This window comes from Diabrotica undecimpunctata, chromosome 6, assembly GCF_040954645.1.
Source record: "Diabrotica undecimpunctata isolate CICGRU chromosome 6, icDiaUnde3, whole genome shotgun sequence".
Classification (NCBI taxonomy): Eukaryota; Metazoa; Arthropoda; class Insecta; order Coleoptera; family Chrysomelidae; genus Diabrotica; species Diabrotica undecimpunctata.
In genome coordinates this window covers 34526929-34541241 of record NC_092808.1, presented here as the reverse complement: position 1 = coordinate 34541241, position 14313 = coordinate 34526929, and the positions used below count along the sequence as shown (strand labels likewise).

At 35.3% G+C, this 14313-nt stretch overlaps 1 protein-coding gene across 1 annotated transcript in view; it reads left to right on the top strand.

Moving 5' to 3' along the window:
• The first annotated feature begins 898 nt into the window (after positions 1-898).
• The window catches only part of LOC140443381 (uncharacterized), a 742015-nt gene continuing 728600 nt past the window's right edge, over positions 899-14313 (top strand). Inside the window, exon 1 of the mRNA XM_072534614.1 lies at positions 899-931. The gene's annotated coding sequence lies outside the window, so the exon portion shown is untranslated. The remainder of the gene's footprint in view (positions 932-14313) is intronic.

Sequence of the window (14313 nt, the reverse complement as noted above, 5' to 3'; positions counted from 1 at the left end):
ATCAATTTATTCCAGGCAGGTTTAGGTAAACTATTAGGAATCTTTCTAGACGATAATTTGGATTGGAGTGCTCATATAGATTACTTAAGTTCTAGACTTGCTACAAGTATATTTTTAATACGCAACTTAGTTTATATGATTCCTAAAAATACCCTTAGAATGTGCTACTTTGTACTATTTCATAGCCGTTGACAGTACGGAATAACTGTTTGGGGTAATTCTTCTTACGCAGATCGAATTTTTAAATTACAAAAAAGAGTAGTGAGGATACTTGCAAGAGCAGAGTATAGGGAACACTGTAAACCTTTATTTCTGGATTTAGGTACTATGCCATTACCTTCACTCTATATATGTGAGACTCTGATTGAAATTCATGCCAACAAAGGTAAGTTTAACATAAACTCCAACGTCCATGATCACGATACAAGATCTAGAGATGCTATTAGAGCACAACGTTTTAGGTTGACAAAGAGCATAAAAAATTTGACTGATGTTAGTTTGTATAACTTTTTGCCAGATGAAGTAAAAAGTCTTCACTTGTTATCGTTTAATCAAATCACACTTTTTGAAACATTGTTTCTATTCAAAAACGGAGTACATAAGTACAGCTTTTACACAATAGTACTAGTTTGGTCAGGGTAGTTGCCTATTTTAATTATATTTCATGTTTTTTATAATTCCATAAAGTGTGTTTGTCGTTTTTTTTAATTGTTAATATTAAATATATACATGTTTGTAATGTTTAAATTCGCCAAAAATTTTATATGTTTTATATGTATTGTCACTATTCCTTTGACTTGCCAAAAACAAAACTATTTTTGTATATTGATTAAATAAATTCTATTCTATTCTATACCGATGAAGTGTCCTGTTTAATAATTATTTTATTTACTTTCAGATAATTTCCAGAAATTTCCTAACAAATATTTCTGTAAGTATATCTACTATTTTTACAATTTTTTTTGTCGATTGGTATCTTTAATCTGAGTTCTTAATGTGTATTTCACTTTTCAAATAACTTATTTAAAATTTGTTTTAAAATTATTTCCAGTAGAAAAATGCAGTATACGAGTATATCTGGAACGGGGTATTAAAAGTTCGGTATTGTGTCGATTTAAAATACCTTTTCAATTCAGAATTCAAAATACACTTTAATTTTAAAGTATTTTTACGTAAATCCTCAAAGTTGATGGATATATTTTTGGTATAGAACTATATTCGAGAAATGCTGAGTCTTCTGAGATGCGATAGAGAAAACTTTCGAAATAAAAATATTACGAATATTACTGTAGTGAGTAATAACACAATAGTTACGTGTAAGTAACGATTAAGAAGGAACATTTCACAAACTGCTTTAGGGGTTTTGCATGAATAGTAGCTACATTCAGACCACTATCAGCAAGCATATGCCAGACGACCTGCTCCTGAGACTTATTGTTAGAAATATTACAAAAGAGTTCTTTAAAATATATGTCATATTTTTCAGACAAGGCATGTTTAATCCTAACAGTCTCCATTTTTTGAAAAAGGAATTTTGGGCCTGTCTGAAACTGCAATTTTTAATATCAATATTTAAGCATAGGTTTGGTTAAATTTGTGTTGTTAATTTAATTTTTTACAATTTCATTTTGTTTTAAAAAATATCCTATTGTCAATATCAATTAGTGTATAAGCAGGCATCATACCAGTTAACTCATTGACGCGAAGTATTCAGCGGTTCCTTTAGTTTTTCCATCTTCGAGTTTAATACAATTTTTACATTTTTTTTGAAATATGCAAAATTTACAATATTCGTAACCCATTACTAGCTTCCTACAGATAAACCTTGATGGGGAAAGCAAATGTTGCAATATTAAAAGGCGTCAGACAATAACAATGTATATTTTAAGCTAAAAAAAGCCGGAAGCTTGGAAATAAATAAATAAATAATATCAGAAGACGTTTCGTTTATTCATTCATACACATCATCTGTTCATCAAAATTATTTAAATAAGCAAACATCCACAGATACAAAAAAATTATATATGCTTTACCTTACAAAAGTTATTCAGGATAATAAGATGGACGTAAAGAAAATTGTTTAATTTATTAACCATACAGATTAAAAATACAAAACGTAAAGTGTCTACGCGGATGATCTTGTAGTTTTTTGCAAAGGTAGAAATATACAAAATATACTTTGTCACACACAGAACTTTAACCAACACTTAGATCTCTGGTCACAAAAAACAGGTTTCTGTTTTTCCACTGAAAAAACTCGTTTCATCCTGTTTTCTAAGAAAAATATCACAAATACCCCAACCTAAGACTATGTGATGAGAACCTAAAACGTGTAACGTCAATAAAATTCTTGGGCATGACATTCGAAGAAACTCTAAGCTGGAAATTGCATATATCAAATTTGATCTTATCTTGTCACAAGCGACTAAATCTTCTAAAAACTCTGGCCAATAAAGAATGGGGTGCGGATCGCCAAACACTTTTAATGTTATACAGAACATTAATCAGATCAAAATTAGATTATGGATCTACTGTGTATTCTACAGCCACTAAGACACTGCTAAAAAAACTTGACAGTCTTCATAACCTATCTTTACGTATAATATCTGGAGCTTTTCGCACAACACCAATCGAAAGTATTTATTGTGAAGTTGGTGAACCGTCCTTAGAAGACAGAAGACTTTATTTAAGTGTAGCATACGCCGCAAAAATCAGGTCTAACCCAAAAAACCCTACTATTCACAATTGTTTTACAGAAAAATTCCCAAATCTCTTCATAAATAAGCCAAGAACTGCCAAACCTTTCTACGCAAGGATTAGAAGCTATTTAAATCAATTAAACTACACGTTCCCAGAATGCTTTTTCTCCCAATCGTCCTCAATTCCTCCATGGCAAATAGAGAACTCTGAGTGCCTAACCCGTCTTATTTCTTTCGACCAACATTAAACAAACCCACAGTTAATCAAATCTGCCTTCAACGATATGCTTCACAACTACAAGGATTATACACATATATACACAGACGCATCTAAATTAAATGAAGGTACTGGTGCTGCAGTCATAACCCCAACATCGACAAATAAATACAAACTCCCTTCAGAGTACTCCATTTACTCTGCTGAACTATATGCTCTATACCAGGCCACCCTTGCTGTCAACGCATCCAATAATACCAATTATATTATACTCACAGACTCTCTAAGTTCCGTACAGTCAATCCAATATGTCTACCCAACTAATCCTTTAGTCATCAAGATAAAAGAAGAAATCCACACCGCTAAACTGAAAGGAAAAAACATTATGTTATTCTGGATACCATCCCATATTGGAATTCCACGAAATGAAGAGGCAGACAATGCTGCAAAAGAAGCTGCAAGTAGTGATAGTGCGAAGTGTACTAAAACATTTACGAGTGCGGACGTGAAAGCGGCGGTTAAATATAAAGTGCGATATATGTGGGAAGAAAAGTGGAAAGTGTCATCGGCCAAGCTACGCGATGTTAAAAAATCGATAAAACCCTGGCCCACATTATCAACAAGTCAGAGAGACCAGGTAATATTAACGCGACTCCGACTGGGTCATACGCGATTAACTAATAGCTACGTGTTCTCCAACAAACAAGGAATAAGGTGTGACAACTGTGATAAAAAATTAACAACCAAACATATATTAGAGAAATGTCCAGCATTAACGCCAAAGCACATGTTGTACAATATACCAAACAAACTTAGTGATATTTTAGGTCTACAGTACAATATTTCAAACATAAAAAGTTTCTTAACCTCAATTAACGTTTTAAATGCTATCTAAATGTAATACAAATTATTGCTCGCTATTATTGTTTCGCTAATAGCCAATTTGGCTGATGCGATTTTGTTAATAAAAAATAAACGTACAGTTTAAGTTATCAAAAACCGAAGTAAGTTAAAAAAAATGTTAAAAGAACAGATTTGTTAAAAATACTTTGGTGTAAGTAACAGAGCATAAAATTATCCAAGATGGAAGTCAAACAAAATTCCAAATTAGCACATATATTACTAAATAATAGACGTTATTATGATTTATAATTAACATTAAGTATTCAGCTTGTTATAAGCAATAAGTGACAAAGTAACATTACCGGCAAAACTCCATGCGATAACTTCAAAGGCTGTAAATGAAGAGATCCAAAAATTCAATAGGTATTTGTTTGAAAGTGTGTTAAACTACTTATGAGTGAAATCGTACGAATACGAGTATACTCGAAAAACAATAGTGACAATAAACATTACAGTTCGAACAAGAAAGCGGTAATTTGAAAAAAAAAGTTAATTAAGTATAATTTCTGTGCCTTAGTTTTAGTTTTATTCATTGTTATGTATAACTGCTTTAATTCTAACATCTTTGGATGTTAGGGATGGGAACACTCTGCTGAGCATGGCCTTCTGGAAAGAGAATCAGCGTTTCTGTGGCTAACTCCGGCCCGGTGCTCAATCTTAAAATCGTATTCTTGGAGTCGTTCGATCCACCTGGCTATCTGACCCTCTGGATTCTTAAACTGCATCAACCACTTAAGGGCGGCATGGTCGGTTCGGATTAGAAACTTTCTTCCATAGAGGTATTGATAGAAGTGCTCTACTGATTTCACTACTGCCAGAAGTTCTCTTCTCGTGACGCAATAATTCCGCTCAGGTTTTGAAAGAACTTTACTAAAATATCCGAGGACTCGTTCCTGTCCTCCTTGAATCTGAGACAGCACTCCTCCAATTCCCACATTACTTGCATCTGTATCTAAGATGAACTCTCCTTCTGGCAGTGGATACCCTAAAATTGGTGCTGTTATTAAATGCTTTTTCAAGGTCTCAAAGGCATTTTGGCAGTCTGTATCCCAGCGGTAATCTCTTGCTTCCTCCGTAAGTCGCGTTAATGGCTTAGCGATATCTGCAAACTTCTTAATAAACCTCCGGTAGTAAGTACATAGTCCAAGAAAACTTCTCACTTGATGTTTGTCAGTTGGTTTTGGCCATTCCTTAATGGAATCGATTTTTCCCTTATCCACGGCCACTCCTTCTTTACTGACTATATGACCCAGATAATTGACTTTACCTTGAAATAGCTGGCACTTCTTGGGGTTTAACATCAATTGGGCAGCTTTAAGTCGATTAAAAACGTTTTCTAGATTCTTCAGATGTTCTTCGAATGTCTCCCCCAAGACGATTATGTCATCCAAATAAACCAGGCATGTTTTCCAAGATAACCCTCTCAACACATTTTCCATAAGCCTCTCAAATGTCGCAGGAGCATTACAGAGTCCAAATGGCATAACGTTGAATTGCCACAATCCAGATCCTGTGGTGAAGGCTGTCTTTTCTTTATCGACTGGGTCCATTTCTACCTGCCAGTATCCAGACTTCAAATCTAAAGTAGAAAACAATTTACTTCCAGCCAATGTGTCCAATGTGTCATCGATCCGAGGCAGAGGATAACTATCTTTCTTGGTAACGTTGTTCAGCAAACGGTAATCCACACAGAACCTCGTCGTTCCGTCTTTCTTCTTAACCAGGACCACCGGAGAGACCCATGGACTCGTAGAAGGTTCTATCACCCCGTCTTTCTTCATTTCCTGAACAATCGTTTCAGCTTCCTCTCTCTTCGCCTGTGGTAATCGTCGAGCTGTTTGACGAATTGGCTTAGCATTACCAGTATCAATTTTATGCTTAACAACGGTAGTTCTTCCCGTCTTTCCTCCTTTCGGTACGAAAATATCACGATACTGCCGAAGAAATTCCCTTAATTTCCTTTTCTCCATCTGATTTAGAGACTGTCCTGCAACTGCAACCATTTGGTCGAATTTGTCGTTGGAATTATCAGATGTTGTCGCCTGACGGATTATGGATGTCACAGGTACACAAGTTCCTACCTTTGTCTCTTTCTTGATGGTCACTGGGTAGTCGTTGACATTGATAAGTCTCACAGGAATTTCTTTGGCCGAAGTCACCAATTCCTTTCCAATTATGATTCCACGGCCAACCTCATCGTCGTGGTTCCAAGGCTCCATCATAACAGGTGTCCCTTCGTCTACAATTCCCTGTAGTCGCGCTACTATGATCGTTTCGCTTCTCGCAGGCACGACTGTATCTTCTGTAATGGCTGCTTGCACAGTGTTGTCATTATGTGGATGGAGAAATACCTCTTCGTTGCCAACTTTGATTACCTTATTCTTAAAATCCAATTGGAATCCATGCATATTCATTACGTCCATTCCTAATATAACATCCTCTTCGATGTCAGCAACTATAACAGTATGGACGAACTTTTCTGCTCCAATTCCCAATTGTACCTGGATTTCTCCATGAATGTTAGCATTTTCACCTGTAGCGGTCCGAAGTCGCAACCTCGTTGGTAACAGTTTCTTTCGGCTGTTTATGACTGTCGGGCGTATAATGGTTCTGGTCGCTCCGGTATCCACCAACAACGTATGCTTTTTACCATTTATGTCTCCATCTACATATACACTATCTTCACGACATTTCAAAGAAGCTATTAGTATAAGAGGGTCTTTGGAAGAGTTCCGGGTCGAAGCTGCCTCCCTAGGGTTGACTCGTTCTGGTTTTCCTGATGGTGAGTTTCTTGATTTTATGGTCTTCTTTTTCTTGCATGTCATGCTTTTCATCAAATTAAAGAGCTGGTCAAGTTTATCTTCATCTCCTTCCTCTTTTACAGTCCTAACTTTACTGTACCCGCCAGAGGCCTGCGTAGCTGACTCGTATTCGAGGGCGGCGGATAAGACATCAACCAGCGTCTTGTGACGAGCTAATCGTAGTGTTCTCTGCATTTCATGATCACGAAGACCATCAATAAACGTTTGAACGGCCAATTTTTCCATCATGTCTTCGGGAGCTGTTGGATAAGCATATCGTACTAATCTGGCAATATCTACCTCATATTCTTGAAGAGCCTCATCTTTCTTCTGTCTACGATTTTTAAGCTGCGACTGATATACATGCTCCAAATGTTCGTGGCCATATCGCATATTTAACCTCTTCTTCAGTTGTTCGAAATCATCGGTCTCCTCTACTGCTATGGTCTGAAGCACATCTAAGGCATCTCCTCGAAGAGCGATAGTCAGGTTTACCGCCTTTTCTTTTTCAGACCATCCATTTGCTCTTGCGGCTGATTCGAACTGTTTCATGTAGTTGTTCCATGATGATTTTCCGTCGAAAGTTGGGACTTTAACATGAATAGAACCTCCACTTCCTTCAAATTTCGGCCGTGTCTCCAACTTACATTTCGTCTCGTCTTCTTTTATCTCCACTGTAATTGGATTGTTTCCTCTCTCTGCTGTCCCGGTTTCCTCCATCTTCTTTTCCATCTCTTTCCATATCTTTTCTTCGAAGGCCAACATATCGGCAGCAACTTGGTTTTTTAACGAAGATATTCTATCGTCCAGGGCAGACATCTCAGAAGTGACTTTAGAGATTTCCGAAGAGATGTTAGCAGAGACTTTGCTTTCCAGAGAAGAAATCTCGTTAGAAACTTTGCTTTCTAAAGAAGCGATGTCGCCGGATACTTTGTTCTCCAATTTCGAAATCGACGAGATGACAGCATCATGTTTGTCTTCAAATATATAAGTCTCTGGGTCTAGTCCTTCTTCTAGCAAAGCGTTCTTTAGTCGTTGGACTAACTCAGCCTTTTTTCCGGTGGAAGATAATTCTCTGTCTTCAAGATGTCTTCTTAAATTAGTCACTGTCAGCTCATAAATCGTAGCCATTTTCACAATTTATTTTACGTATTCACTTGTATTATTATTATAAGTCTAATTTATGTTCGATCTCACTTCTGGCACCATTTGTTGTGAATTTATTAATTGTTAAGTCTTTAATTTATAATGTCTTGTTCTTATCTTAATTCATTAAAAAGCACAATGACTGATATTTATTTATTTTCACTAAACATACATAATTTATTAAAAAGCGAACGTAACATTTTATCGCGAGCGCGTCGTCCGAATTAACTAACTTCAAAATAAAAGTTCCTCCATATTTATACGAAAACAGCTGCTCTAGAATCCCATGGATTTTGACCTCAATTGACCTGGTTTCGCCTCGAATGGACAGGCCTAATTCCGGAAGATTCGAATGGAACCAGTTTTTTTATTACTTGGAGTTTATGCCAGCTATTCGAAAGGTCTCGTATATTCTAAAACAGAACAGCATTAGTCATAATATAATACGGTTATTTTTAGGCCAGGATTTTTATCGTAACAATATATATATAATATATATATATATATATATATATATATATATATATATATATATATATATATATATATATATATATATATATAAACAAAACCACCAGTTTATTAGGGCTGCAGTCAGAAGGTTGGCCGAGATGTTAGAGAAACACTCTTTTGACCCTTTGTCGAGCTTTCGGAATTGTTTTATTCCTTTTTCAAGACACTGTAATATATAAAAAAAATATGTAAATATTTACAAAATATCACAATTCGTCAGAGCAACTTACTAGTCGTTGAGATTATTTAAAATAAACTTTGACACTCAACATTAATAACACAAATATAAAATATAATAATGGACAATACATTCTAAAAATTTTGGTCAGGATAGTAAAACTTAGTTTATGTCATAACATCTTTTAATAGTATGTTTTACCTCTGATACATAGAGAACAGAAAGAAAAAACAATGTGATTAAAGTGTAATTAGTTGTTCTTAACCTGCGTTAGTGTGCCTAGATAAATTATTATTAGGATTACAATTTTTGACTTTTTTGGCACATATGAGACAGCCGTTATATCTTCTTTGAAGCCAAATTTTGAACTGTGAATTTCTCTTCCTCGTGTGTTCAGAAGTGCTGTTAGATTTTGCCTTTTTTTCTTCCTAACTGTCCCAACCGATGTAAGATGATGAGTTTGAAGTAGATTGATCATGAGCGGATAACTGGTAAACCAGTTATCGAAATTAATATTACGTTTAGTACCAAAAACTGGCCCAATCACTTTCTTCTTCAGCCTCCACTTCTTCAGAATCCTCGCTTTTGTGTGCCGTCTCTCCTTGAGCTCTTTCTTCCAATATGATTGTCTCTTGACTTTCTAATACGGTTTGTTCTTCCTCAGATTCTCTATCAATGAACGATTTATCATCATCAGAAATACTGAAAAACTCCGCCCATAACCGTTTTAACCTTTCCTGCTCTTGTTCGTAAGACATAATTATTCTATAATTCAGTATCGCTGAAAGAAAAATAAAAATCATAGTACATCTCGAAAAAATATGTAAATTTACCTCTAGAACACAAAACAACTAAAAGTTACAACAGTAGTGTACCGGGGTATCACACACCCCAACTGTCTTTGAGTAACTCCTAATTCAAACTGAAATTGTAATTGTATGTACATCTGGTAACAAGGTCATCGTGAGAAAACATGAATAAACTACAGCTACTAGGCGCTATAAGACGCTATTTCATTTACTTTCGATTTTATAGAAATAAAAGGAGTACCTGGGGTATGGTATACCCCAAAAAACTAACCGAGGGTTAATATTGTATTTATTTTTCAAGAAATAAGAGGCCCACATTGGGTAGTTTTGATTTTTAATTATTAAACCTGTCTTAATGGTATACAACCAGTTATGCATACAAGAATATGTAGAAGTTAATATTTATTTTATTTTTGATGTTTTTCCAGTAAATAACAATAAATGTTGCTCAATTTATCTATGTCAGACTTTTTATTTATGCAAAATGTACTAGATTTTATGAAACATGTTTCCAAGAAAACACGATTTGCATGGTTTTTTTCTTTTGCCAAAATACATGTTTCTGAGTTATTGCATGTTCTGTGCTGTAAGTGTTGTATGTGCTTTTTTAGGTAATCTGTTCTCGTTCATTATCTGTACGTGTTCGGACCAGATAGGTTATTTCCTTTTCATGATAATAATGATTATGTCTTGACATCCTATTTCTTCCCCGATATTTTCATTTCTAACTCACTGCGTTCTTGATATTCTAAACGATCTTTTAAATGGATCCATTTCGGTCATTGTTTCGGTTGTAATGGTTTTTTATGTTTGTTGTCAATTTCCAAGTTTCTGAACTGTAGTAGACACTACCTTTAATTAAAGTGTTACATTACATTGCCTACGTTTCGTTATATTTTTACTCCAGAGTGAAAAGTACTGTATTACTCTTCGTTCTTTCTTTATCGTCTGAATCTGTTTTGTCCAGTGTAACCCCTAGGTATTTATACTCTTCACGTGCTTTTATTTTTCTAGGTTTTCCAAATATAGCTTATAGCTTTCCTTTTCTATGCATAGATATTTGGTCTTGTCAATGTTAATAGTCAGTCCCCAACCTTCGTAGGTTTTATTCGAAGGCAAGAGGGGCCCACACTCTCGAACGCCGGACTGGGCCTAACCCGGAGCGAACACTCGGCGTCCGAGCAATCAATACAGTTCGATGATAAGCTACTAGGGATATCGGGACTAATGCGCCTTACGCTGTCCTGCATAGTTCGGGCTAGGTCATCATGCGGGAGTTCTTGTATCCAGGGCTTCCACATGACAAACATTCTGCTGATTTAAATCCTATATAGCGCATCAGCATGCTATCAGCAAGTGGAATAAGGTCTGGAGCATTGGGGTGGATTAGTGTGGTTCCTGATTACACAAGTGTCATTCTTACGGGTGTACTGGGCAAGTCTCACAGGCTGGGCTCAATACTGTTGCTTGCTTGCTTGGTCTCGGGACTAAATCCCGGTTGAACTTATTGTTTTGTATTTTACTAGTAATAGTTAAAATATAATTTAATTTTAACAGAAGTAATCTTAAAATGAATTATTAACTAGGAAAAATATATTAATCGTTCGTTGGAAACAGCATCCGCATTTTGAAAACAACAATATTTGTTTTATAAATCTAGTTTATTCCCAAGGATATATTTCATAAAAGCTGGTATGCCACAAGCAAACAGTTTCAGAAGGGGATTGAAAGTAATCATGATTTTATTATAGCCTAAATTGAAATCAGTTAATGTAAAAAGATTTTTATTTGGATCTAAAATATCTCAATTTTGGTGAATTTTATGTTGTTTTCTCGACTTCGTTCGACATTCTGAATCTGTACTTGTCAAGAGCTGCAATTCGAATGCTTACATATTTCTCTTTTTGTTAACAAGTAAAAGCATAAACGTTTATTTACAACTAGGTGTACCTGCGCGCGTTGCTACGCCACAAACTAAAATAAACTTGAAGGAAAGACGTTACACAAATATTCAATTTATTTAGTCATATTATTGATTTTGTTTGTATGAAAATTTAGTTGTATAGTTTACAACTTCATCTTGACTCCCCACAGTATCGATGGCAGTGTTAATGTACTGGTTAAGGTACTGGTAATGTTATCATTTCGCCGGGTATTCCATTCTGTATGGTTAAGTTGATGGTATTGACGTCGATGTTTTTGGCCCTAATATAGCATACATACTGAGCCACTGATGCTTTTTGTAGTTATGTACGATGTTTGAGAAAACTTTTTACACCAATTCGTCTATGCTTTCTGTGATCTTACAGAAGTTTGCTGGAGAGGTGATACATTGCGTAGATTCATCAATTGATTATCACCCATTTCCAATATACATTAATTTTTTGCAAAATTTCCAATCGATGCATCCCGTTGTAGTTGCGTCATAAAACTGATAACTTGAGACATGTATTAAGTTCATCATCTAGTGCTAAAAGCGATAGTGTACCACCGAAGATCCGTACGTTTCCTCTTAAATCTCCTCTGTACCACCTGGATGTAATTCTGGCAGTTTAACTTTTCCACTGAAGCAGCACATTCCTTGCATTTCTTTCTTAAATTTGACGGTGCAAGAACACATGCAAATTTTATCCATTTTTCCAATGATGACACTTGGATGAAGACTGTAATCATTATTATTGTCATAATGGAATGCAGCAAGATTTAAATCAGCGTGCATTGTTGCAGCCTTCAGCAACACTGCACGTTCAGCAACATTTTGCAGCCTTCTTTAAAGTTGTTCAGTCGTCTCAAACTAACGGGCCTGAGTAGTACGTACTCGATCAGTTTCTTACCTCACTTTTCGTTGTTCAGATGATTCAGACGAACGGGTCTCAGAAGCATGTACTCTAAGATTTTCCAGCGTTAACGCTCGTTGCTCATCTGATTCTGAGGCTCGTAATATTCTTTTCTTCCGTACTTGAGGTGTAGATCGGCCAATTGCTTGTCGCCTTTGAGGCGGTACGAAAACGATGTGAACAATGCGTTTGAATTTATTAGATGTCAACTAGCAATCCGAATCTCACAATATATCCAATACAATCGGCTGTTCACACAGTGATGTAAATGTTAATATTGACGGTGATCACCAATTCGCTGAGGAACATTTGAAGTGAAGAATCAGCATTCAAGCATTATTGTTGAAATATATGTAAATTCCACTCACGGTGATATCCGATTAAATTATTTATCTAAATTAATTTAACTCTCAATGAAATGCACAAAACTATTCGAAAAATGCTCTCAAATATACAAATACGCACAATATTTGTTTGTTTAATCATAGCCAGACATGAATTTCGTAATTACATAAATTCTTATGTTACCCACAACTCGAAACGTCGTCATTCGTTCTCTGTTTTCGTTTCTATTCAAATCAGCGGGAACATATGAAATTCATTGGAATGTCAGTGGCGCCATTCGTCGAAAATTATTCGTACCAATATAGTAGTTTATATTTAATGGATTTCACAAAATATTTTTCTAAAGCTGGCTTCGGCGAGCTCCCTCAAGTGCAGGCTAGCTCAGTCGCTAGAGAAGACTCCTAATCTCAGGTCATGTCTTATTGTCACATATTGAATTTACTGGAATACTACTTACATGATGCTAAAATTTATCGAAATGCTTTTTATGTGATATTGAATGTTAAACAGAAGTGGATGTTACCCTAACATGGCCTGCATGTTGAATTTCTAGAAAAGGATATTCTGGGAAAGAAATTAAGTTCACAAAAAAATTAAAGTCCAGGAAAGAACTACTAAGCGAGCTAGAAAGAAGCAGCCAATATTAGTTTAAAGCGTGGTTGATCTTATCTTGCGAATAGATGGCAGAAAGTTAAAAAAAAAATATGATTATAACATAGACAATTAGGGAGGAAAGGCAGGGACATTTATATACAATAAATATAATAAATTACTAAAGTATATGCTTGCAAAATTTACAAAACACATGAATATAGAGGTTAGCTTTAAATAAAAATTGAAAGTTAAACTTAAAAATTGAAACTTTAAATAAAAATTGAAAAAAAAACACGAAAGTATTTTCAAGAAAATATATTTAATGAATATATCTAAAACTTTCCCCAAGGCTGGTTTGAGTTACAACAGTATATAAAATATTTTAACTAAAAGAGACAATTTAAGTAACACAAAAGTCATGCCTACTTTCTAATTTTACCAGAAGTGCGAAGAGATACCTTGCTGACAAGCTGTCAGCAGTTTAACCAACTTAATAAAATAACAGAAAATATACGGGGTACGTATACACTATACACGGTTTATAAGAGACGTAAAGGGGAATTTAATTAAATGAGCAATATACGATATAGTAATACGAAATAGAAAACAATATGTAACAATAAAACACTGAAAACTTTGTTTTCAAAACTTCCACAACATTTAGTATAAAATCGTAACACTACAGTTGTTTCGGCTGTAGGAAACAAACAAAATAGGTATATCACTGGAAGGCAATCATAAATACGTATTTCTCACGGTCTTCTAACATTATTGCCATAAACTGGTTGTACAAAAAGGGTGTACATATGTGAAATTATGAATATAATTTCAGTTAAAGAGGACTGTATTACATAGGGCTGGTTCAAATAAATTAGGATATGTGGTAAAAGGTTATACAGATTATAGCAAATTAAGTTTATATAAAGTCTTACCAATTCTTCTGCTGCACATACACACACTCGCGGTATTTAGAGGCTTTCAGTCGCGGTTGTTCTTCATACGGGGAAACTGTCCGGTTACCGGTTTCTGAAGACGTGTTTCGCGGTACTAACACTTAGATCACACGAGATATAGCACATTTGCGTCTGTACACGATTTAAAATAGTACTTGCGGTATTTTTCGCGTAACTATAAGCGAGAGAGATAATTAGAGTAGAGAAAAAGCGTGGTAAGTCTGTACCAAGCGATAGGTAGCGATTGACAGAGAGATAATACGTCTGCCTAGTAGGACTCAGCAGACGAAAGAGAGGACGACTGTCTCTAGCAACAGT